The sequence below is a fragment of the Pteronotus mesoamericanus genome, unplaced genomic scaffold (genome assembly GCF_021234165.1).
Source record: "Pteronotus mesoamericanus isolate MK-2021 breed Mesoamerican mustached bat unplaced genomic scaffold, CSHL_Meso_final contig_90, whole genome shotgun sequence".
NCBI classification, from domain to species: Eukaryota; Metazoa; Chordata; class Mammalia; order Chiroptera; family Mormoopidae; genus Pteronotus; species Pteronotus mesoamericanus.
Genome location: NW_026555277.1, coordinates 27,816,686 through 27,842,725, shown reverse-complemented (window position 1 = coordinate 27,842,725; position 26,040 = coordinate 27,816,686). Strand labels below are relative to the sequence as shown.

Here is a 26,040-nt window from a genome sequence, read left to right as displayed (position 1 = left end):
ATTCAATATTATTTTGTATTAGTTTCAGGTGCATGGGACAGCGGTGAGGCGATCATATACTTCACAAAGTGTTCCCCTGATATTTCCAGTACCCACGCGGTGTCATACATAGTTACTACAATATTTCTGACTATATTCCCTAAACTGGACTTTACATCCCTGTGACTATTTTGCAGCTACCAATGTGTACTTCTTAATCCCTCCACCTTTAAAAATTGGTGCGTGAATGTTTCATTTTGTGTGTTGGGAATTGAAAACCCAAAGCAACAACTGTTGCACTGTCAATGTTTTCCTTTGTTGTTGCTGCTGCTGCTATGATTTATTTCTATTACTGATAGTGTATAGATAATTAAAACAGGTTCAAGTATCTTTTTTTAAATGATCATGAAAAGCATGTTGGCATCTCTTTGGTTATATACGCTTTGAAAAATATAGCAGTGAGTGCACATAGCCCAAAAGTTGACGAAGCGGTTAAAGAATCTGCCAATCTGTTATAACACTGACCAGGTAAAACAGCACAACTCTGGGGTTTACTTTCTGAGAAAGGGTTTCAACTGGAGAAATAAAAACAAGCCTACATGTGGGCAAGCCTACATGTGTTGATGTGCTAGGTATCTTTGAGTTGTAGTTGGACTAAATCGGGGTTTAAGAGAAATGCTCACTCACTTTCAGAACAACATGGGGGAAAAAGGGGCCCTCTAGCGAGGGAAGACCAGGGGCCACTAGAAGAAATGGAGCTGCGAACCAAAACACCTAGTGATCGATAGCACAGCGAAGTGGCAGGTAATGTTAATGCCATATCCACAGTACTTATTATGAATTAGGAAATAAGTCATGTTTTCTACCTCATTACAGTTAAGTATTCTGAAATTTAGAAGCCCCCTGCATCTCATCTTCATCTACCCATTAATTCTGTACCCTAAAAAATAAAAGAATTTTCAGACTGAAGACCTACAATATGAGTTTATATTTGATGTTTTCTCTCTGTGCTTCTCAATAGGGTAACCAATGCCACATGTGGCACTTACATTTAAGTTTAAATTGCTTACACAAAATTTATAAATCAATTATATGATTATACAGGTCATATTTCAAATGATAAATGTCACATATGGCTCATGGCTGCCACACTATTGGATTGTGCAGATATAGAACATTTTCCTATTTACAGACACTTATAACCCTATATACAGGGGTGGGAAAAAGTAGGTTAACAGTTGTAATTCAAATAAAATACAAAGTTAATAATAATACAAGCATAAAGTCTATTTTGCCTACCCCTGTACAATCAGCAGAGTTATGTGAAAACACATGTAGTGCTGCCTTTCCATCTCTAAATCAAATATTATAAAAATATTGTTATAGGGATGTTAGGATGAGGATAATATACCAAGCAGTCAACTTTCTTTTCTAATAAATGAGATCACTCTTACTATTTTATACCAAGTACAGATATCTCTCTGAATATACTTTCATTTCTTCCCCCTATATTACACTGTATGAGTTCACAAAGGTATTTACTATCTCACACTCTGATCCAAACAAATTCCCTGTTCAAAGAATTTGATCTTTCCCACTTCCTTACTCCTCCCACTTTCCCCAGGAGCTGTCCGTATCTACTCTCAGTGCCTGGCCCTAGGGTTTTCTATAGTCTTGCCCATTCTGATTTTCCTGACTTTACTATACTTTTACTTTTACAGAAATTTTCACTCCAAGAAATTTTTAACTTCCTGATCCTGACTGTTTTTTAAGAATGTCTATGATCCTGAGCACATAGAACTAAATCAATTATATCATTAAATGTTATTAAATGTCAACTGTATATAGAGCACTGTAATGTAATATTGTCCATTTCACTATTGTTCCATATAGTATCTGAGTTCTTAATTAGGCACATCTTGTTTTCAAAATCTTAATTTATTACTTTAACAGATTGCAACCAAGTTTTATCTTCCTATGTGACTCTTCACATGGTGAATCTTGTAACCATGAACTTGCTTTGGTCAATAAATTTCTCTCTTAGTTAATAAGATTGGTTTTGCTTTATCATGAATATAGTGCAAATCTACTGAGCAAGCAAATTTTCCTTGATATTTAATGACAAGATGGGGCAGTACCTAGATATGGGGAAATATTTATACAAGATTTTCTTGGGCCAGAACAGCTTATACCTTCACCAAATCAAAGAGAACTATTGTCTTATTCACAGACAGTTCACCTGTGAACTTGGCCATCCCTCTTCTACTCAGTTCCCTGTGCTTCAGCATCATTAGCATACTGCAGTACTAGTAGATTAGCCAACTATTGCATGAAAAATACTCACCATTCTCAGCTTATGGAGAGGGCGCTGGTTTAGCCACCACTAAGTGAACCTAGTAAAGTCTTCCATAATCTCTGGAGAATGGTGGCATGAGTGGGAAGGACTCAGTTTTCTTCACAGACACTCTACTTTCTTCACTCTGGTTCTCTGCTTGTGTTAATTTACAGCTGTAACAAGGTCAGGGGAGGGGCAAGATGGGTAGTTGTTAGTACCGTTAAGTTGTCTAACAAAATCCTTAAGTAGGCTTTCTTGTGGGATACCTGGTTGAAAATGTAGCAGACTGCATTCTAAAGTGGCCCCAGTGATATTACAACTTTGATTATGTTAGGTTTCATATCAAAGTGGATTTTGCAGATGCAATTGAGGTTGTTTAATTGACCTTAACACAGGAGTTATCTGAGTGGATTTAAATCAAACACTCGAGACTTTTAAAGAAAAGTGTTCTTCAACTTGTAGCAGAGGAAGAAATGAGAGAGATTTGAAGCATAAGGGATTTGATAGAATGGAGATTTGTTTTTCCATGCTGAGGTGACCCTGAGGAAAGAATCTGAGCACAGCTTATAGTATCTGAGAGCTGTCCCATCAAGATATCGGGACTTTAATCCTGGAAGTACAGGTAAATTGAACTCTGCTAATAATCCGAACGAGCTTCATAGTAGGTTCTTCCTCAGAGTTGATAGCTTCCGGTAAAAACTCAGCCTTGTTAACACCTTGTTTTTGATATTCTATACTCCTACGCAGAGAATCCAATCAAGTCTACACACATCTTTGATGTACAGAACAGTGAGCCAATAAAGAGGTAGTGTTTTAAGCCACTACATTTGGGGTAAGTTGTCATATAGCAGTAGAGAAGTCATATAATATTTATATAAACCACTATTACTATTACTATGAATAGATAACATATATTGTGCTTTATTTAATGCTAACTGCTTTTCTAAACACTTCATAAACATTAATCAATGCCCACAACAACATATACTATAATTTTTCCAAGTATAGATGAAGAAACTGAAGTACACATATTAAGTAATATACTAAAATCACAAAGGTCATAAGTGATGGAACTGATCTTGATACTTAGACAATCCGACTATAGATGTTACTTATACATTATATTAATGTATTTTTATAATAATGTTATACCCACAAACATTACATTTCTTTAAGACTATTTGTGTTCAGTTTCTTTTTTTTTTAATTATGTGCTCCCAGATATTCTGTTGCTACCCTGACTGAATTCATTTATTCAGCAAATATATACACAATGATTTGATTGCTAATATGCAGAAAACCCTCAAAACATCAAGGATAAATTATATGCCAAAACAACACAGATATTATCCTGGTTATATTTGAAGTCTAATGAGGGAAAGAAACAGTATGAAATGAATTGATGCCACAGTATTTTCTTTTGAGAATAATAAGGAAGACAGCAGCTCAGTATCCCAGATCAACTTCCCTTTACCCATTATTGACTGGAATAATAGTGTCTTGTTGTAGTTGTTGTTTCCTTAAAAAAAAATATTGTAGTCATTTTTTTGTTTTGCCTTTGGTTTTCTCACAGTTGTTTCCTCAGTATTTAGAAGAGGACTTGGAATACAGGACAGTAAATAAATATTTTCAAGAATAAATGATTGTACATATGTATAAATAAATGAATTAGATCTCACCTCACCAGTTAGGTAAAATATAGTATTTGTATAACACTGCCTTCATTGAAAAGACATATTTTTTCAGAACAGAAATAATCTTAACATCGAAGTGATCTGGAAGTTGCCTCTTTTTGTATAGTTTACTGAAGATTGCAGAATATCACTATTTCTACTGTAAGACTAAGTGAACACCAGATTTATTAAAATACAGACATATAGATAAACGATAAATGGATGGGTGGCAGATACATATGCATACATACATACATATACATACAAGCTGAGGAAGCAATTAACTGCATCAAGTTCTAGAGGACAAATCTTTGCTATGTAAGCAGAGATTAGAATTCCTGTTAAAATCTAAAGGATTTACTATAGGGTCTGGGGCATAAGATGTCAAAAGAGTAAACTTGCCCCAGGCAGATGAATTGTGCTGTGATTACGAGAAACCAGCTAACTGTCATGTCCATGTGAACTAGCATGGCACACACACCAGAATCTAGAAGGATCTAAACTATAGAGCTGGTCTTCTCTGACATTCCTAATTTTTGCTCATGAGACTTCTGCTGATTAAAAGGAGAACCGGAATGTAGACGGTAGGATGGAAAGCAGAAAATGACCCTGAGTCTCACAGGGCTTCATTTCAAAGTCCTACTGGAGGAAATTGCCTGCAATCACCCACAAGGTTTTGTTAATTCAGAGGAGAATTAACAATAATTAATGTTCTAACTGAAGTCAGACCCACTTCAGATTCTGAATTTAAGGAGAAAATGAACAAACCCTATTTCTCATTGTCTAACAGTGAAAAGAACAAATCTTTTCTGGGGCAAATTATCTACTTTAATCTCTAATATTCTTTTTTATACAAAATGTCCATTATAAAATACAAAAACTATGAGATGGGCAAAGGAGCAGACGAATGTAACACATAATGAAAAGAAAATTATCAATAATCAGATCATATCTACAAATGAAATGACTCATTGATTTTATAAAAAACAAGGACACTAAAATAACTATTTCAATACATTAGACAATTGAATTGAAAAGATGAAGGAAAGGTGATAGAAAAATGAAGTAACAAAAATAGAAAAATGAAACTGTAACCAAATTAAATGTCTAGGACTTTAATGACTATAATGAAAAAGTAATTGGATGAAATTAATGGCAGAAATGACAAAGAAGAGGCAAGGTCTGACTGAGAACAAGTCAATGGAAATTGCCCAAATTGAAAAGAGGGAAGAAAAGAAGAAGGAGGAAGAAAAAGCACTATCAGGTACAGAGACTTATGGGTCAGTTTCAAATAGTCAAACACACATGTAATTGGAATCTTAGGACAGAAATGAAAGCAAAGTAACAGTAAACATAATGGCCAAAAATTTTCCCCAAAGTTGATGAAAGATATTAACTTCTAAGAAGCACAACAAATTGCAAGCAGAATAATTTAGAGAAAACCACATCTAAGCATATCAGAGTCAAATTTCTAAAAACAAAAGTTAAATAGATAAATCTTTAAAATATTCAAAGAAAATTTCATGTAAGAGAACAGTAATAAAAATTAAAGCTGACTCCTCTTCAGAAACTCTGTTAATGGACTATGGTAAATTATGGATTTTATTTTAATCTCTAGATTGGCCACAGAAATATATTTAAAAGGTACATTGAGAATTCAGAAGAGGAATTAGAATATAATACTAAAAATACCGATGTAATTTAAAGAGAGATACAAAGAAAATAAAAAGCAAATAATATATAAACAACTATGCTAGAAGTGTTAGTAAAACCAACCACGTCGCTGCTATTTACATTAAATGTAAACATACATAACATTTTAATTAAAAGACAGAGATATAAACCCATTAAAAATGGCCAAACTCAAGCAAACAAATATAAGTTCTAGTACAATACTCTCTAGGGATTGCTTTAAACAAAAGGCACAGTTAGATTGAAAGTAAACAAATGACAGATCATACATTATCTTAATAGTAACCATAAGCAATTTGGTGGGGTTATATTAATGTCACATGAATAGATGGTTAGGATATTTTATATTGATAATAAGTTCAAGTCATCAAGATGATATAAAATTTTAAATATGTACACCTAAAATATATAAAGTCTATTCTTCATCAAAGGAGATAAAGGGGTGGCAAGTAAACATTTGAAAGGATGTTTCATATCGTATGTCATCAGGCAAATACAAAGTAAAACATTGAGATACCATTATGTGAAATTCAGACACCGGAAATCCTGACGGAGCTGAAAACTAATGTCCACGCAAAAACTGGTCAACAAATGTTTATAGCAGTTTCGTTTATAATTGTCAAAACTTGGAAGCAACCAATCTACCAAAGACATTCAGTAGATAAATAGATAAACTATGGTGCATCCAGAAATACTGTAATGAAATACAATATTATTCAGCACTAAAAAAACCATGAAAACATATACAGAAAACTTAAGTGCATATTACTAAATATTGGGAGTCAATCTTAATAGGCTCTACACTGAATGATTCCAACTATATAACATTGTTGAAAAAGGCAAAACTGTGGAGATAGTAAAAAGATCAGTGGTTGTCAAAGGTTGAGGGCAGAGGGAGTGAGAAATAGGTAGAAAACAGAGGGTTTTTAGGACAATAAAATATTCTGTATGATACCATAATAATAGATACATATAATTATATATTTGCCTTTTAAAAATTCCCAAACATTATGATAAAAACATCTCTTGTTAAAATATGACGGTTTATAAACGATGTTGATTTTTAGGATTAAGTCAGCAACCAAAAAGATGTTCCATGGTGCCTAATGTCTAAAATTGTAATTTCATTATTACTAAGTATCTTAATTAAAGAATTTCCTATAGTGAAAATAGTATATAGTTAAATCTATGGGACTAAAAAAACAAGTACTCAAATTTACAATTATTGTTGATAATCTTAACTCATACATTCTCCAAAAAAATTCAGATTTGTTATTTTTTATTGCTGGTGTAACAGATTATCAGACAAAAAAGAAAGGTGAAAAGTACTCCTCTTATACATTCCAAAAAGGGTTGTGTAGAGTTCATACTATTATTTTATGTTTTTTAGAATTTGCCACTGAAATCATATGAGCCGGTAACATTTTTTGTTGGAAGTTTTAAAAATAAACACTAATTTCTTTACCTTTTTTTTGCTATTTATATTTTTTTCCTTATGCAAGATTTAGTACTTACATCTGTCATGAAATAGGTTCAGTTAATCAATTTTAAGAAATTTGTAACTAGGTTTTCATTAATAGCATTGTTTCATCTTCTAGTGTCTCTCTGTAGTGACACCGATGTATGCATTCTAAATACTGGTAATTTTTGTTTCTTTTTCTTGGTTAGTTTGGATAGAGCTATAAAAATTGTGTTGATCTTTTAAATGAAACTGTTTTTGATTTTACTGATTTTTTAAATTTTCTGTTATAAATTCTATTACTAACACTCTTATGTTTATTATTTCCTATCATTCCTTGCTTTATATTTAATTCACTATTTATATATGTATGTACATGTGCACACATACATACACATACATATACATAGTTTAGGCACAAACAAATATTGATTTGAGAACTTTTTTTTTGACATAGACATTTAGTGAGATAAATTTCTCCCACTTGTACCATTTCCCGTCAAACTAAAGAACTTCCTTCAACATTTGTTTTGAAATCTGGGACACAGGACATACTCTTTTTGTTTTCTTTCATCTAAGAATGGCCCTGTTTTTTTTTTTTTTTTCTTCATTCCTGAAGTATATATTCATATGGTATGGAATGTGTTGTTTTTTTTTCTTTTTGTAAGTACTTTAAATATATTGCCTTATATCTTTTATGGTTTCAGATGTCAAAGTAATATTTATTCAGTCATTATCCCTGCTTATAACATTCATTTTTCCTTCAAATATTTAAAAAAGTCTTTTTCTTTTCCTTTGGTTTTTCTGGCATTTTAGTTTTATGGGGAACCCTAAGAAACCTGGAATTATCTTCTGGAGGGCAGGCCCCTTGAACTACAAGCTTCCCCTGCTAGGTGAGTGTTTTAGGAACCCATCTGTAGTGGAATACCAGCTGGCGATGTTGTGAGAGGTTGCATTCAGCTTCCGAGATTTTGTTTTTAAGAATCTTGCAACACATCTGCCCATTTCACAATGGGTGATTTGCAAGTGCACCTGCCCACACCATGCTGAGTGTTCAGCAGTTTTTGACCAAAATGGCGAGACTCCTGTGCCCTATCCTCCCTATTCAGCTGTTCTCATCCTGAGTGACTTTTCTTTTTGTTTGTTTCCCTGATAAAACGTCCTCAGCAGGAAACGTTTTGCCCACGTGTGGAAGGTGAAACAAAAAGAAGCAGAATCCCTGAAAGGCACCAAGCCAACAAGTACACAAGTACAAGTGTATCCTGGAAATTTTCAATATGTGAAAATCTGGGGCTTTTTATTTTTTAAAAATCACGTTTATTCTGTTACAGTTGTCTCACTTTTTCCTCCTTTGCCCCCTCCACCCATCCCACCACCCCCGCCCCCCCCACAGTCAGTTCCCACTCTGTTGTCCAGTTGTCCATGTCCATGGGTCATTCATGTTTTGAGCCGAGGGGAAAAAAAAAAGTCTCAGTAGGCGTATTGCATCAAATGGAGAGAACTTTGAAAGTGACTTAAGTTTAAACATGTAGGGATAAATACACAATTTTTATAAATAAGGTCCATATTTTTTGAGTTCCCCCTCATAGCTTCATGTGTCTTTTGTGTTTAGCCTCTTGGCGTTTCTGAGCTTTGGAAATTTGTAATATATGTCTTTTACTAATAAGGTGATGTTTTTAATTATTAGTTTGTAAATATATTTGTCTGCACCAATTTCTTCTCTCTTTCTGAGACCCACGTGGCACAAATGTTAGATATTTTGATATTATTTTGCAGACCTCAGTGGCTTTCTTTAATGTTTTTCAATTTTTCTTCGTGCTTTCCCTGATTGGATAATTTATGCTAATTTTTCTTTCTCGTACTGTCATTTTCATTCTGCTCTTGAGTCCCCTAGTTATATGTTTCATATGTTGCAGTTTTCAGTTCTAAATCTCTATTTTGTTCCCTTGGGCAATATCTATTCAGTGCAAAATATCTTTACAACATTTATTTTTTCATTTATTTAAGGGGGTTCAACTGTATCTTATGAAGCATAATTATATAGCTACTTTAAAGTTTTTATCCGGTAATTCAAGCATCTGGATTATTGGGGATTGAGTTTTTTAAAAGAAAATTCGAGTTAATTAATTGATTGCATTTAAATAACTGACTGTTCCCACTTTTTTGCATGTCGAGTAGTTTTGAATCGTATCCTGGAAATTTTCAGTATGTGAAAATCTGGGGCTTTTTATTTTTTAAAAATCACGTTTATTCTGTTACAGTTGTCTCACTTTTTCCCCCTTTGCCCCCTCCACCCATCCCACCCCCCCTGCCCCCCTTCCCACAGTCAATTCCCACACTGTTGTCCATGTCCATGGGTCATTCATACATGTTCTTCTTCTAGTACCTTCCCCTTCTTTGTTTTGGGGAGCATGTACATTCATTTATTCTAACAGACAATAAGTCATTTAGGTTCAGATCACAATTAATGTGGACAGTGTTTCAATGTTCTTACGGTTTGCAAAGCCTTTACTAGGCTGCCTGGATTCAACATACCCATAGTCACTCCGAAGTTAGCCTGAGATATGGGTGGTGCTTTCTGTCGTACTTCCTTCTCATAGCCTTTGTGATGTGTCTTAGGTTTTCTAGAGTGTACGAACAGCTCATATGTGACCCTAAGACTTACTGTTCACTCACACCGAATATGAGAGTATTCTCTTCTCTTCAAGCAGGGAGTTCCCTGTTGTTGGCAGGTATCAGAGCTCATTTTCATGGTTAATGAGTAAAATGTGTTTGTTTTTATTTGCTGTGTTTCTGATTTTCACCAGCTTGGAGAGAAAAAAGACAGTAAAGATGAAAAACTAGTGGTACAACAAGGATCTCCCTCAGACTGGCCAACGCCTAGAGGCTCTTTCCCCAGACCTGTAGCCAGGGAGAAATTTTTCTTAGAGTTTTTGTTCTTTGCCTGACTTGTTACTGGAGCCAAACTTGGGACAAAGACAAGTAAAAAATTTTAAAAACAATGAAAAAGAAGCTCCCCAACAGGGCAGTTTGCCCTTCAGAGTTTTAATTCTCTCTTTTTTTCTCCACTGGTCTTCATGCTTTTTGTCTTCATGTACTTGCTTTTGAAATCTTCCCAAAAATTTTAGTTGAGGTCAGTGGGAGAGACAGACTTTTACAGAGCTGCTATCCCATCTTAGCTTGTGCTGAGGTATATTACTGAGATTTTTTTTTAAAAGACTTTATTCATTTATTTTTAAAGGGAAGGGAAGGGAGAGAAAAAAAAGAAGGAGAGAAACAACAATGTGGGATAGAAACAGTGACACACACCCCCAATCAGAGCCAGACCACAGCCCAGGCATGGGCCCTACCTGGGAATCAAACCAGCGACCCTTTGATTCACAGTTCAGCGCTGAACTCACTGAGCCACACCAGCCGGGGCTGCATGCCCACTTTTTAAATGGGTTGCTTGTTTTTTGCTATTACTTTGTTCCTTTTTTAGTTTGTGCTTTAACTCTTTATCAGGTATATGGTTTGCAAGTGTTTTACCACTCCATAGACTGCTTTTTCACTTTGTGTTTGTTTCTTTTTGCTGTGTAGAAGATTTTTAGTTTAATGTAATCTCACTTGTTTTTTTTTTTTTTTATTACTTGTGTTGTAGGTGTCATTTGCAGAAAAAAATATATTACCAAGACCCATATCAAGGAGTTTTGTTCCTATTTTCTACTAGGAGTTTCATGATTTTAATCTAACATTTAAGTCTTTAATCCATTTTGAGTTAGTTTATGTGAGTGGTGCACAAGCTATTTTTAACTTAGCAAAAATACTATGTGAAAGGGTTTATGCCACAGTGGTTTTTCTTGTATCTTCTGAACAATTTTGAACATATAAAATCATACACCTCTGAAAGTTATGTTCCAAAAGCAGGTTTTTATTTTTTTCTAGCTTTGAAATCCTCTCTTTTTATTCACATTCTTTGATGATAATTTAATATTCAGTTTAAAGTATAATTTGCTAATAAGTAGTAAAGTCAAGACTAGAATTGTTAGTGAGCTCTATTACTGAGAATGTATTAAATCAAGTGAGAAGGAAAACAAATTAATGAATCTAATTGTTCTCCACCCCAGGCAGTAATGTTCAAAGGTTAACAAATCAAGCAAGATTTTCACAGGGAAACTAAAACAAAGAAAAAAAGAAAAGAAAAAAAGTGGCATTTAAAGTAGTTACAAGCATAATGTTATGTGACATCTTAAGAGACCAAGGACCACTTTCAATTCCTAGAAGATTTTCTTATATCTCATCATCTAATAGATTCTCAGTGTTCATTTCTGTCAAGAGACTCAGATTCTATGCTTATAATGTTATGGCTTGAACTCTTTATTAATGCCCATGATCATTTATTTTAAAACTTTATTAAGAGTAACACACACATTCTCATGTGGTCTCCAATTTATTTGCCATTAAGAACAATATTAACTAAAGGGTATATCACAAACAATGTGCTAAGTTCTAAAACCAGGGAGAATGAGAACTTATCTATTTTAAAAAGACCGTAAGTTGCAAAGTGCCAAGATACCAATGATCATTACATAATAAATTAGATACTAAAAAATAAAAGAAAGAGCCCTGGCTGGTGTGGCTCAGTGAATTGTGTGCTGGCCTGTGAACCAAAGCATCATTGGTTCGATTCCCAATCAGGGCACATGCCTGGGTTGCAGGCCAGGTTCCCAGTAGAGGGCACATGAGAGGCAACCACACATTGGTGTTTCCCTCTCTCACTCCCTTCCTCTCTCACTAAAAATAAATAAAATCTTTAAATTTAAAAAAAATAAAATAAAGACTGTTAAATTTCACTTTATAGTTAAAAATGCTTTACTGATGCACTATCTACATTTTTAAAATGCCTGTTTGGTTAGATCTAACATATATTAAGCATTTAGTAAGTAACTCGTGAGGGGTGAATGATTTTAATAGCTTTAAAAAAAGAATTCAATTTCTCATTGATTATATTACTCTGTGTTCTTTAAAGTGCACAGGAAGGAAATATAAAGTGCATGTATAGAAAGAAAGGCCTATGGATTATAGGAATTCAGTTATTAGAAAGATACAGATATACTCAAAAAGTTAAATATTAAATTTCTTATGTCACATATATTTCAGTATGTAACTGATAACTTTTCAAAATTTATATTGTATATAGTTTTTAATTAAAAATGTGTAGTATTTCAAGTAAATTTTCTAATTATCATTAATATATTATCATTAAACAAATTAAAATATTTTAAAACCTTGTCTTGAAGCACGAATAATATTATTTTTCTGAAAACTATTATCTTTGAATTATTGATTTTATTCATGGTCATTATTTATAGTTGTTCAACATTTAGTTAACTCCAAATCCTTTTTATGTACAATAATATATTTGGGAAAAGTAATAAAAGAATAGGTTAGAGACTCTTCCGAAACTATATATAACTCTAATTTTCCATAGGTATTGAAAGTTGCATGATAAATCTGGACATTTCACTGACTTATTTATTACTTCATTTGTCTAACAACCATTTATTGAGATTCTTGATGTGTGAATCACTAAACCAGGGACTGGAAATAAAATGTGAATAAGACACAGTCTTACACTATATTTCCAAAGTAAAATGTATATAACAAAGACACCCGGAAGTCTAAAAATTGGAGAAGTTTGAATAGGATTACATGAAGAATCTTTTTTAAAATTTTTTTATTGTTCAAGTACAGTTGTGTCCATTTTTCCACCACCTCTTTCCCCTGCTCCACCCACCCCCACTTCCTACCCTCAATCCTTCTCCACTTTGACTTTGACCATGGGTCCTTTATACATGTTCCTTGACTTGGCCCTTCCCCTTCTTTTCCCTGTTACCCACCTTCTTCCTTCCCTCTCGTTACTGTCTGTTTTTTATTTCAATGCTGCTGGTTATATTTTTCTGGCTTTTTTGTTTTGTTGATTTGGTTCCACTTATAGGTGAGATCATGTGGTATTTGTTTTGCACCCCCCTGGCTTATTTCGCTTAGCATAACGCTCTACAGGTCCATCCATGTTGTCACAAAATGTAGGAGTTCCTTCTTTCTTTCTGTTGTGTAGTATTCCATTGTGTAAATATACCATAGTTTTCCAATCCACTCATTTATTGATGGGCACTTAGGTTGCTTCCAGCACTTTGCTGTTGTAAATTATGCTGCTATGAACATTGGGGTGCATAGGTTCTTTTGAATTGGTGTTTCCGAATTCTTAGGGTATAATCCCCACAGTGGAATTGCTGGGTCAAAAGCCAGTTCCATTTTTAGCCTTTTGGGGAAATTCCAAACTGTTTTCCACAGTGGTTGCACCAGTCTGCATTCCCACCAACAGTGTACTAGGGTTCCCTTTTCTCCACAACCTTACCATCACTTGTTGTTTGTTGATTTGTTTTCAATGGCCATTCTGACTAGTGTGAAGTGGTATCTCATTGTGTTTTTTTTTTCCCATTTCTATGATAGTAAGTGATACTGAGCATCTTTTCATATGTTCATGGGTCCTCTGTATGTCCTCCTTGGAGAAGTGTCCTTTGCTCATTTTTTAATTGGATTGTTTGTCTTCCTGGAGTGGAGTTGTATAAGTTCTTTATATAGTTTGGAGATTAAACCTTTGTCCAAATTATCATTGGCAAATATATTCTCTCATATGGTTGGTTCCCTGTTCATTTTGATGTTTTCTTTAGCTGTGCAGAAGCTCCTTATTTTGATGAAATCCCATTTGTTTATTCTTTCCTTTATGTCCCTTGTTCTAGGGGACATATCGGTGAAAATATTGCTGCGTGGAATAAGTCTTTTATCCCTCTTGAGTTTATTTTTGCATATGTTGTAGTTGGTGGTCAAATTTCATTTTTTCACATGTAGCTGTCCAGATCTCACAACACCATTTGTTGAAGAGGCTATTTTTACTCCATTTTATGCTTCTGTCCCCTGAGGCATCTTAATTCAGAGGGTAGAAAATGAGAATTTTAAATCAAGGGTGAAAGAAAAAGAAACTCTTCCTCCATTTGAGTCATATTATTTGTATTTTCAAACAGGTGGTAGAACTGAGGCTGTTAGAAAAAAGAAATGGAACACCTTGTGCTTCTATGGAACAGTAATAATGGCTAATGTGAACAAAATCTGAAACATAAGTATGGACTGTGAAAAAGGAGAAGGAGGGGGAGAAGGGGCAGCGATTGGCTCAATAAAGAGCCAATCAATAGAGGGGAGTTACCATACCTAAATGGGAAACTCTTTCTTTTAGAGAAGCAAAGAAGATTAAGATGTTGCCTTAAGTATTTGTAGAGAGAAGGACACCCTACTCTGAATATGGAAATAAAAATATAAACCAGCTATTAAAATTATTTCCATGTCTAGGGTGACATGGGGATGAAAAAAGAAGAGGGACAGGAATCTAGCAATAAATAAATAAAAGGAAATACATTTAATTTTTGCATACATTTATTTATGCACTCTGCAATTATTAATGGACTATCCACAAAGCTCAATGTTAGTGATTTAGAGGTGAAAAAGAAAGCATATTTTAACTGCATGTTAAATAGATAAAAAAAAAGCCAAACGAATTATAATAATTCTTCTTAAGTTGGGTGCAACAGAGCTAACCACAAGTCTTTAATGACTGGAGGAAGGAAAGGCTACCTTTAGATCAAACTCAAAGGAAAGAGGACCAGATCGCATGTCTTCATGTGCTCACGTGACCTAAAACCTCCCTGACATATACGGGTATTTTGAAATTCACATGGTCTATGTGAATAAGCATTTAATTTAGAATTTCTGGAACAGAGGAGGTTCAATTGCTTCCACAAAGTAAAATGTTTTTATTCTGTTTCTGCCACTGAGTGCCACAAGAGATATCCTTCAGTAAAGGGCACCAGCTGCAAAACAGTTAAAGAAGACTTAAGCATTGTTCCTGTGATTGACAGCCGTCTTGCCCCTTTAGACCTCATAAAGTTTATATTTATTAAAGCAAAATGTAAAAAAGAAAAAAGATTCAACCATTATATATTTAATTAAAAATAAAATGTTCAAATATTTGGGAACAGATCTCTGTTCTTGAGACATTTTTTTTTCCTTATTCTTTGATATATGTATTTTTTTCTCTTTTCTTTTTCAGAAGAAAAACATTTCTTCTTATTCAATAAGGAAAGAGGAAGGTTGCAGTACTTCCTCAACAAGAAAGCTGCTCTCACTTATTTATTCCATCTACATTATTATGAGCCAGTTAGATGCGACAGGCGCCAAGCTAGCTGCTGAGGAGAGTGGTGAACAAAGAAAAAGAGTTCCTGCCTCAAACACTTTACTTGCTTACTAGCTAGTGAGAAAATTACTTCCATCATACAAGTTGTAAGAGAAATGAGCCACATGTTTACTACCTTTGTTCAAAGATTATTTATGCTGACTCTTCTTTCCACTTAGTAGCACAGCCTATTATGTCAAGGGTTACTTTACTGATATAAATATTTAACTTTGAAGATATGCCTGCTTTTATTCATTTTTATACTTAAAATTGAAGAGTCTAGGAAATGAATAAAATATAAGCTCCCACTCACCATTATTCTTCCATTAGTCATCTTCTCGTAATCTCTGTATGTAATCAACAACTGGAAGAAGATACCATGAATGGGCATTTTCATGGTAAAGAAGGCAAGGTCACAGACTTGGCCTAAGGTCTTAGATTTAAAGCACTGTTTTATACCTAGATGTTTCTGGGTCAGATTCTACCAAACCTGCCCCATAAGGTCAGAACCTTATATTCCTTTTACTTTTATGTATCCAGAATTTATCATAGGAAAATAGTATTCATATTAGACACTCAATAAACTTATACGTATTAAGTGATGAATTAATCTCTTAAAAGTAGTCAATGTAATACATTGACATTGGTTTGCTTATTGCAAAGATACCTGCTGTTTTTGCCTGACCCTTTTGTTTGGTAATGAAACTTTTGGGGATCCTCCACTTCCTCACCCAGTGAGGCCATAAAAACAGGACTCTGCCTCCCTCTGTATAAGCAGAAAACAAGTAGGCTATTCAGACATCATTCCTACCAAAATCACAGAAGTTCAGCACTTTGAGTTTGATGGTTTTTTAAATGGTAGAAGATCTCTAGACCCAGTGCTATTTAACGTGGTCTACAGAACAATATCAGCCTTTCAATTGGTTGTTTGGAGTCCAGGAGATTAGAACAACACAGAAATTGAGAATGAGTCTATTCCATTATTTGTCTGCCTATTTTCAGAATATTTTTATAAAGAGAGAAAAGATCTCTGTCTTTATAAGATGGCAGTAAAGGAACCAGTAGTCAAAGGTTACATTGTAGAGACAGCTTTTCTGGTATGTAGTCAATGTACAGGAAAACAGCAGAGAGAGTGAGAGACTTAACTTATACTCCAAAGCCTTGGACTTCTCTTGAATTCTTTAAGAATCCTAGGACCTTATTCATCCTAGCAAAGCACCAAAGTTGCTAGTTCTGCATGAGGTATCTGAGAAGACAATCTCATCAGCCCCACGTGACCATTGCTTCAGCAGGACTTTCTTGTTTTCAACTAGCGGGGCTAAATCTTCCTTTGGAGCTTCATGTCCATCTACTTTAACCTTTTGAAATTAATAGTTGTACTTGTCTCCTAAATATGCCTTGTATTTTCTCTTTACATTATTTTCCTCCAGGATTTATTTATTTTCTCCTCCCCCTCTTCCCCCCCTCCCTCCCTTCCCTTTCCTCCCTTCCCCTCCTCCTCCCCTCCCCTCCTCCTCCCCTCCTCCTCTCCCTCCTCCTTCACCCCCTCCTCCCCCTTCTCTCCTCTTCCCCCTTCTCCCCCTCCTCCTTCTTCTGCCTACCTACTCTTTTTTCTTCTGACATTCCCCCTTTTCACTTTACTTTGGACCAACTTATCTTTCTAAAATGTGGGAAAACTCTTTTTTAATGGTATGCAAAAATATGCTAGCAGTGCTATTAAGTAAAAAAGTCATCCTGGATTAATTCTTATCCTTCATCCTGCACAATCACTAAGCTCTGTCAAGTTTACCTCCTAAATATTTCTGAAATGTATCTCTGGCTCTTCCACACTTACTACTGCTCTTACTTTCAATTCTCAGTTTCTAATGTGAGCTCTCATAAGACATTACCTTGCCCTAATTTCTCTCCTTGCCTTTAGGCTTGTAACCTTTACTCCTCCCTTTATTAATGACATTCCAAAGCCTTCAGCTGGACAGCTATGGTACAGTACACCTACACCTTTGTGCCAATTGATATCTTCAGACCTTGGTGAAGCTAGATAGAGGCTGAGGGCAGGTGGAGGGTAGGGCAAACAAGCAGTGCTACCATTTTTCTGGTATGCTGCTTGCATTTTATTTTTTCAATCTATGCTATGATAGAAGCGACATTTGGAACAATTACAAGAACTAAGGTTTTCACAAATGGATATTTCATGGTAGCATTTATATGTAAAAACTCATAATTCTTAGTAAAGTATATACGAGCATTCTGTGATATATCCTATTTCTCTTGTCTCATTTTTCATCACTTCCTGACTTGAAATTTAATCCTTTTTTGCACAGTAAGTTTTGTGATGATTCTCCATGTACATTATTTTGTCTCCTTAGTCACTCTGAACTCTGTGTCTGTAATACGCTACCCTCCTACTTTTATTCAGTTCAGCCAGGATCACCTCCTCCAGAGAACTTGACCTTTTCTCTCATCCCAGCTATATTAGACTCTCCACTTAACTTCCGTAAGACTCTTGGTATTCTCTAATTTTGTTCTTCCATATTATTTTAAAATTGCCATTTTAGGATTTGTTTCTTCTGATCAGTATATACACAGTTCTTAGTTCATCGCACTCATCTATTTATTAACAAATGGATGATTAACATTTTCCTGTATTCACCAGATAGTATCATGTAGCCAACAAATCCCATAGATTTATTTTCAGAGAAATATAATATAATCTAAGAGAAATTAAGTAAAGAAAAGAATGCCATGTACCTGATAGATTACCCATAAATTTCATATTTTCCTGTTTTACTGCACATTGTTAATATGCATATCCTATTAATTGCTTGCATACCACAGAGGCACATTAGTATCTTTGCTTCTTAAACTTTCTTATTCTGTAGACTTACTGTGAGGTATAACTTTTAATATATAAGCTTGTAAAATAGTAAACAATCATTTCAGGGTAGTAGTGGACCAAATGTTTACACTAGCTGCCTTTGTAGACCTGCAAAGCTACAACCAATGCCCCTGAGAAGCGCCCTTCTCTGAAAGCCATGCTATTCTACTTACATAGCCAGCTCTGATTGGACCTAGGTTAGATATTTTGCCTCTCCTGCGCCAGTCAGTTTTATTCACCTGAGAATCTGGAATCATGATTGAGAGATGCTTGCAACTTTGGGCTTGAAAAAGAAGGCTTAACATTCCCCTCAGCTTGACTAAACATGAGACATATTCCTTCTTGAGTATAGACCACAGGCCTCTTTTTCCTTAGTACACTTACTTTTGAAAACTTGTAATTGAAAATTATTTTTGTGTCCCTTTGAAATATATGTAAGTCTTCTCCAAACCTCTTGATAGTTTATAACCCAGGAACCTTTTGTCAAGGGCCTGAGAGCAATTCATTTGGAAGATACATCCCCTATCTCCTAATTTCTTAAAGGTTAGGACCCTAACTTCAGTGTGTGCCAATCAGCAAACACAGCCTAATCACAGAGAAAAACAGTTGTAAATTCAAGAATAAATCATTATGCTAACAAATCCTTTTAATCAACCTCCCTGCTCATACCCTTCAGTACATTTTCACTAGCTCACTCTGGCACTTAAAAACTACACTTTGTTTCAGCAAAGCTGAGGTTATTATCTGTCCCTTATTACAATAGTCTTCAATAAAATCTTTGCTTGATAAACTTTTCTTTTTTTACCAGAGTGATTACTTTTATTTTTTTATTGTTGTTCAATTACAGTTGTCCCCATTTTCCCCCTACCACTCTCCCCCACTCCATCTACGCCCACCCCTCATACTCAATCCTACCCCCCTACCCCTGTTGGCTTTGTCCATGGGTCCTCTATACATGCTCCTTGATGACCCTTCCCCCTTTTCCCCCTCCCCTCTCCCATCTGGTTACTATTAGTTTGTTCTTTATTTCAATGTCTCTGGTTATATTTTGCTTGTTAAATTTTTCCAGTGCCATTTTTCTTTGACACGTTTATGCGTGAATAGTGGTCACTTATGAAAACAAGGCCTGTAAAATTACTTGGCATGAGCAAGTAGAGAAAATCTTTCTTTAGAAAGATAAATGAAGCACAGACAGGAACAGATAAGTGAGGTAAGTGTTAAGTGGCCATGAGAGAGAGAGAAAGAGCAGTTGCTTCAATTCCTGGTGGCTTCCTGGCACCTGACCGCAGACCCTGGGAAGAGCTTCTTGCTGTTGAAATCTGTAGAACATCCTGTCGTCACCTCTAATTGTTACTTATAAAATGGGGTGATAGAAGCATAATGTGATTACAGAGTCAACAATCCTTCTGTGCAAGTGTGTCACTTTGCTTTCCAGGGAATGGCACTGATTCAAGGCAAAGATAAGTCTTAAAAAAACAATCAGGGTCCGAGCAGAAACATTAGAAACTGATGCAAAAAATAGAGGAGGAAAAGACGTTATTTTCTCTACCCTCTGCATAATACAAACCTTATATATTTACAACCATGTAGCATATAGATTTGTGGAAAAAACATGTGATTAAGACTGTCACAGGAAAGGCAAATTAAAATAGCTAATAAATTTATTAAAATATGGTAGAGAAGCTGAAAATGCATTATCAAGGCATTCATCTTCTGAAGTCAAAAGTGTACTACATCTAATGAAAGTAATTCTAAGTATAATAATTGATAAATTCTAGAACTTCTATGTAAAACATGCACCATTAAAAGAAAAATGAAGGAAATTTAAAAATATATACGTGGAAGGATTTGGAGGCATCTCATAAATTAAGACATGTGAACTAGCAAGTTACAGAAAATATGCTTACAGTATGCCTTTATATAAAAATCAAACACACATACACACATAAATACTCAAGATGGAATAATACATAAATACATGTACATGTATATAAGATGTTTAAATTAACAAAATAATATCATTTATGTACTAATAAATGTGATTGCCTATATAAAATGAAGGCTGTACTAAGATAATCTATATTTTAATTAAAAGTAACTTAATATCAGGTAGAAAGATTGAGCAGGCCAATATCCATTGAAAATTGAAAATTTAGTCACAGATTTTAATTTTTTCAAAGGGAAAATACTGTCAAATTTCAAGCATATAGAATTCCTCTTTTACTTAAATTATTCCAAAATTGAGAAGAAATAAATGAAAGCCTACCATTTCTGTAATAAAAAAAAAGGTGCAAGATCAGATACAAAATTAAAATTAAAAAGAGGAAACTCAAGTGTTAATTCAGACATTAACATTTCTCAATAACATATTACCAAATTAAACCTAGGAGTATATTAAAATAATACTTTTAAAACATATTATTTTTTCAGGGTGGCCTAACATTAACAGAGGTACTCTTGATATTTCATTAATTAATTAAAGAGGTGAAAAAGATAATTTTATTATCATATGATAGATATAGAAAATAAATAGATAAAATTTCAATAACTGTTCTTGATTAAAATAAAAACTTAATCAAGTAGCTACAGTTAGGTATGATTTTCAAATAGGCAAAAATCATAACTCTCAAATAAATATACAATATACAGCCATCAAACCTTTTTAAACTCATTATTTAATGAATGACTAAGTAGAATAAGGCCAGTTTAGAGCATTATAGATTAGGTATATACAAAAATGGGAAGAACTGGCTTGGATACAAAACTGGCTTATGTCTAACAGGGCCATAAACCTTTAGGATTATCTGTTCTACCAGAGGGAAATTTTTTGCATCTCTACTGGACCAAAAAATCTACAACTTAACAAGTTGTAGACCCTTTATAAATAGTAAACTGTGAGCTGACTTAAGTACATTTCCCTAGGTAATCTTCTGATGACCTGTGGCCCTATATAGCATTAAAAAGATTTGCTGCACACCCTTATGCCTTATTTGAAAGTTTCAGATGATTTTCTATTTACTAGACACCCCCCCCCAATTATCATGCTTAATTGTGATGTTGAAAACATTTCAAATGTAATTAGAATCATTATTTTTCCTCCATGATTAACTGTTGTTCTGGGACTTTAGATTTTTAAATTCCATGGTGCTTGAGTCTGTGCTAGATGTATTCACCTGTGAATACCCAAATGTCTAGTACAAAAGCAAGTATGTTGTTAGGACTAAATATATTTATATTAATGGACTTTATGCTCCACAAAGCAAAAGACTGGAGCTCTTTCATCTATCATTGAATAATCTTAAGGATATCTTCCTGCTTAGGAGGATACATGGAGGAATTAATAAATTAAGGAATAAATACATTTTTTATCACTAATGCATTAATTGTCTTAAACAGATAGTAGATAAAATAATTAGGCTAAAGCAATCATTTTCAAGTTTAAGAAAAAAATTCAGTGTGATGCAAGAAGGAGATGAGCCAAAATAAATACATTGTCTTCATCAGCTCCTATTTCCAGTAGTTTGCCTGCCCAGTGATATTTTAGTGCTGTCTAAAAATTGTTGCCATGAGCAACTTCCTTCTTGGCTTGCACCTTGATGCTTTTCAGCCAGCAATCAGTGGCCACAAAGATCTACCTTCAGCAGTCATGCTGTCATGTACTAAGGCCCAAGAAGTGTGCAGTTTAGACAGAATTCTATTTCTTTGAAGCTGAAATTTCTAAGTGATTCTGAATGTGGGCTATTCCCAGGGAGAATACACCCTTTTTGTTCTCACATAAAACACCCTAAAACTAAGGACCTATTCTTACATAGATACTTAATGTAGCCTGTGGAAATGGGTCTTTGCAGTGTCACAGGAAAAGCATTTCGCGGCCCACACATGGGACAATGAGTTATGGTGGAAAGAGTTATTGAAGCTGGAGCAAACATAAAAGGCTTTCTCAGCTTCAGCCTCATCTGGCTGTGGAAGAAGCCCGGCCTTGTCTTTAGCAAGCCCAGAAGAATGACCAGGGTCCAAAAATTCTGTGTCATTGTTTTAGTCCATGTCAAAGTTTAGTGCAGTTCAGCCGCTGTCCCCATCTGGATGGCCGGGTCTGTTCCCAGCTGTGCTTTGGAGCTGGCACTGCATTACTGTACCCTGGCTCTTGCTTGGATCGTGGGGCTGCTGAGCCCCCACGGCAGCTACAGGAAGAGAACATGTGAGTGAACACAAGTTGGAGAGAAAAAGAGAGAGAGAGAGAGAGAGAGAGAGAGAGAAAGGAGCTCATTATAAGGCTCATCTAGGTGAAACTAATGTTGTATTTTAATATATTTAAAAGAATTTAGATCTTTGTAGGTATTTTTATAGGGGAAAATGGAGACAACTGTACTTGAACAACAATAAAAAAATTAAAATGAAGAGCTAAATATTTATTTAAAAAAATTTGTAGCTAGTTTTTGTTTTAATGGAACCTGATCACTCTTGTTGATCTGAATTCTCATTCCTTAATCTATATCAAACACTTGTTAACCAATAATTGCCAAAAATGGAAAACTCATAACTGATACAAATATAAGATGATGTGTCAAAGATCTTAACTCAATAATGAATGTGGAATTATTAAATTGGTTCAAAGAAAAATCCTAAAAGGCACAGACTCATTGGAAATAAGATATTATGAAATGAATTTACAAATAGATAAAGTAGATCTATCCACAGGGCAAAAATCTATTGCATTTTACTAGACGCTAATTTCTATTTTATGGACAAAAATTATTTGCATTATCATTTTCTACAACCTATAAAATTTCAAAGTAGCTCAAAGACAATGTAAGTCAGATGTAGACAACTTGAGTATGTAGAGAATATACCCACTAAATATTTTCCACTTTTTAAAATCTCCCAAAATAGTTTCTGATATGATCTAAGACTAAAGACTGTGTTTGTTGTTTTATATTAATAATTTATTAGAAATCCTGAGTTTTTCTTTGATAATTGCTTAAATATGAAAATTCAATTAATTTCTTTGTCCTCATGCAAATATAATAATCAATGTTTTTCATATACATTTTAATGACTCATTTTATTATTTTGATAAGGAAGGTCATACTAAAATATTGTGAGAAGTCTTTGTAAATGTAAATATAGTATAAAATTTGAATGAAAGTTTGTTCAAATTTTAAGAAGGTTTAAAATGGCAAGTAGATTCGCAGACACAGGAATCAGTTCTTTTCACTAGTGATAATATAATAAATTAAATACTTGAAAAGTAATTGTCATTACTGATTTTATTTTTACATTGAAATTTTGAATATTATAAATAATATAATATGTACTCTGATTAGCTTATATAAATTTTGGATATTTTCTTTAAACTGACAAAAATTCATATAAGGAACTCTGTGAAACTGAAATTATTGATGCTACATACCCAGGAGGGTTTATGTGTTTGCTCAAGACAACAAAAATCTGTTGCGAAATTAGAAGGAGCTATTTAAGCTCACATTCTGTTCTCAGGAAATAATCCAAGGTTTCTGGATATTAATAGCAGTTACTTAAAGTGGCTTCACATCTCAAAATAAAGAATGCAGTGATGTCAAGTTTTAGGGTCAGAGGTTAAAAAACATAACAATAGCAAAACAAATTCTGAACTGAAATTAGCCAAAAATAAGACTCTTGTCACTGCATCCTCTGTCAAGATCACTCCTGTATTGGTCATACAGCATTACGTGCAATGAGGGCACCCCCTAGTGGCCAGATGCTAAAGCAACGTTTACTTAAGTGACAGTTGTGTGGAATCCTGATATACACAAGGCGGGGCAAGAGTAGGTTTACAGTTGCTTGTATGGAAAATAATACAGTAATTAACAAATAGTAATACAAGAATAAACTCTGTATTTTAAGTGCTCACAACTGTAAATCTTTGTTTGCCCCACGCTGTGTGTAGTTATATCCACAGCCTGATTCTTAGCAATAATTAATTGTTTCTGAAGATCCAAATCAGATTAAAATTATTTTGCTTTAATGAATTTCTCAATGCTAGCTTTCAGAATCATAATAAACACTTACCAATGCAATGTTCAAAATAGAAAATATAACAAGTGTGGATAGAAATAAACAATTTTAGTTTGTAATACCAATAATATTTAGAATGCCAAGCTGTCTTTTTTAAAAATACAGTCACCTAAGAATGTGAAGAAATCCTTATAATATTTATATGATAAATAAGTTTATCATACTACATATGCAAAAATATTGTGTACACAGAAAAGTTATACTTTAACATTTGAATTAAAAAATGTCACACAAGTGTAAATGATAAATATGATCTTATTTTTTACAATTTTCCTTCAGACAAAAAAATTATTAGAGATTTACTTTGTGTGCTTGGGGAGTGTCACCACTGCTTCTTTGCTATGTTTTATTTTCTTAATATACATTTATAATGCTATTGAATATACTTTGCAAACTTTACCTTCTAACAACAATTCTGAAGTGATTCCATAAAGTTGCATTGTAACCTAAAATTATATAATATGTGGAAGTTAATATATGTAACACATTGTATATAATGCAGCGTTCTAAATGACAAATGCCTAAATCGTATAGGCTTTGATCACTTACCACTGGTAAGACATAGGGTCTCATTTCTACTTCCTGTGTCAGAGTTTTCTCATCTTGAAACTGTAATAGTGGACTAAAAAATCTTTGATGTGTCTGTCAGCTATAAAATGTAGCTTTTCATTGCACTAGTCTGAGCTTACCTCTGTATATCTAACTATTCAATCTTAGTCTATTTTTTCATATAAAAGACTGACATTTTTCTCCAAGCATCTTTATGTTCAAGGGAAAGAGATGTGGGGGATGAGGAGAGAGAGAGAGAGAGAGAGAGAGAGAAAGAGAGAGAGAGAGATTGAGATCTATATTTCTCATTTCTCTGTGATAAGTTTTTCCCTTCAGAGGAAGTCATTTCATGATTTTCTACATGTCTATGCCTGTCTAACTCAACGTTCTTAGAAGCAAGTGTTTCCATTTCATAATTGAATTAATTACTTTATGAGTAGCTATCAGCTTCCTATTCTGTATCAGTCTACAAAGATCAAATTTCTCAAAGGATCAAGATTTCTATTTCTGTAGAACATTCAAAACGCAATGGAGGAAAATATACTTTCATTTTCAACGAGGTTTTTATTCTACTAGATATTAGTGTTTGGTTGATAATATTTTTTTAATCTTATATAAATAAAGGCCTCAGATAAATGACATACACGCATTTATTGCTTTATAATGTCAAGGCACAGCAACTCATTCTTCCTGTAAGTCTCTTCTCTGTGCATTGTCACCTCTTCTTAAATTGTAAACCTTTAGGTCTCTCTCACTCTTTTTTTCTGTATTCCAACCATTTATCTTTTGCCCAAACCTGTCACTTTCAGCTTCATGTCACCTACAAAACTCCACCCCTTCCTCATAACCCCTACTATGGCTGTCGTTGGTGTGTCCATCTCAGTTTTCATACATCGCTGTCATTCATCTTTCACATTGACGACACTAACGGTGACCGTTTTCTCTTTAGAAAGGGGAAAAGGAGATTCCGCCACAATACAATGGCTGTCCCAGGCTCCAGCCAGTAATTGAGATCCAGTTGCATCTGCAGCTTGGTAATTCTTGATTTTCAAAAAGAGGCTTCTTTTGCTGATAGCGTCACGCCAGGCTGATCTGTCGGAGACTGTCATTTCCCAGTTTACCTGCCTGACACATCGTGTAGAGCTATCCTTTCGCTAC

General features: G+C 34.3%; 1 pseudogene; it reads right to left on the bottom strand.

The window, feature by feature from the left end:
- Positions 1-25,697, bottom strand: part of LOC129080665 (meiosis 1 arrest protein-like) — a 103,026-nt pseudogene extending 77,329 nt beyond the window's left edge.
- Positions 25,698-26,040: the final 343 nt, after the last annotated feature.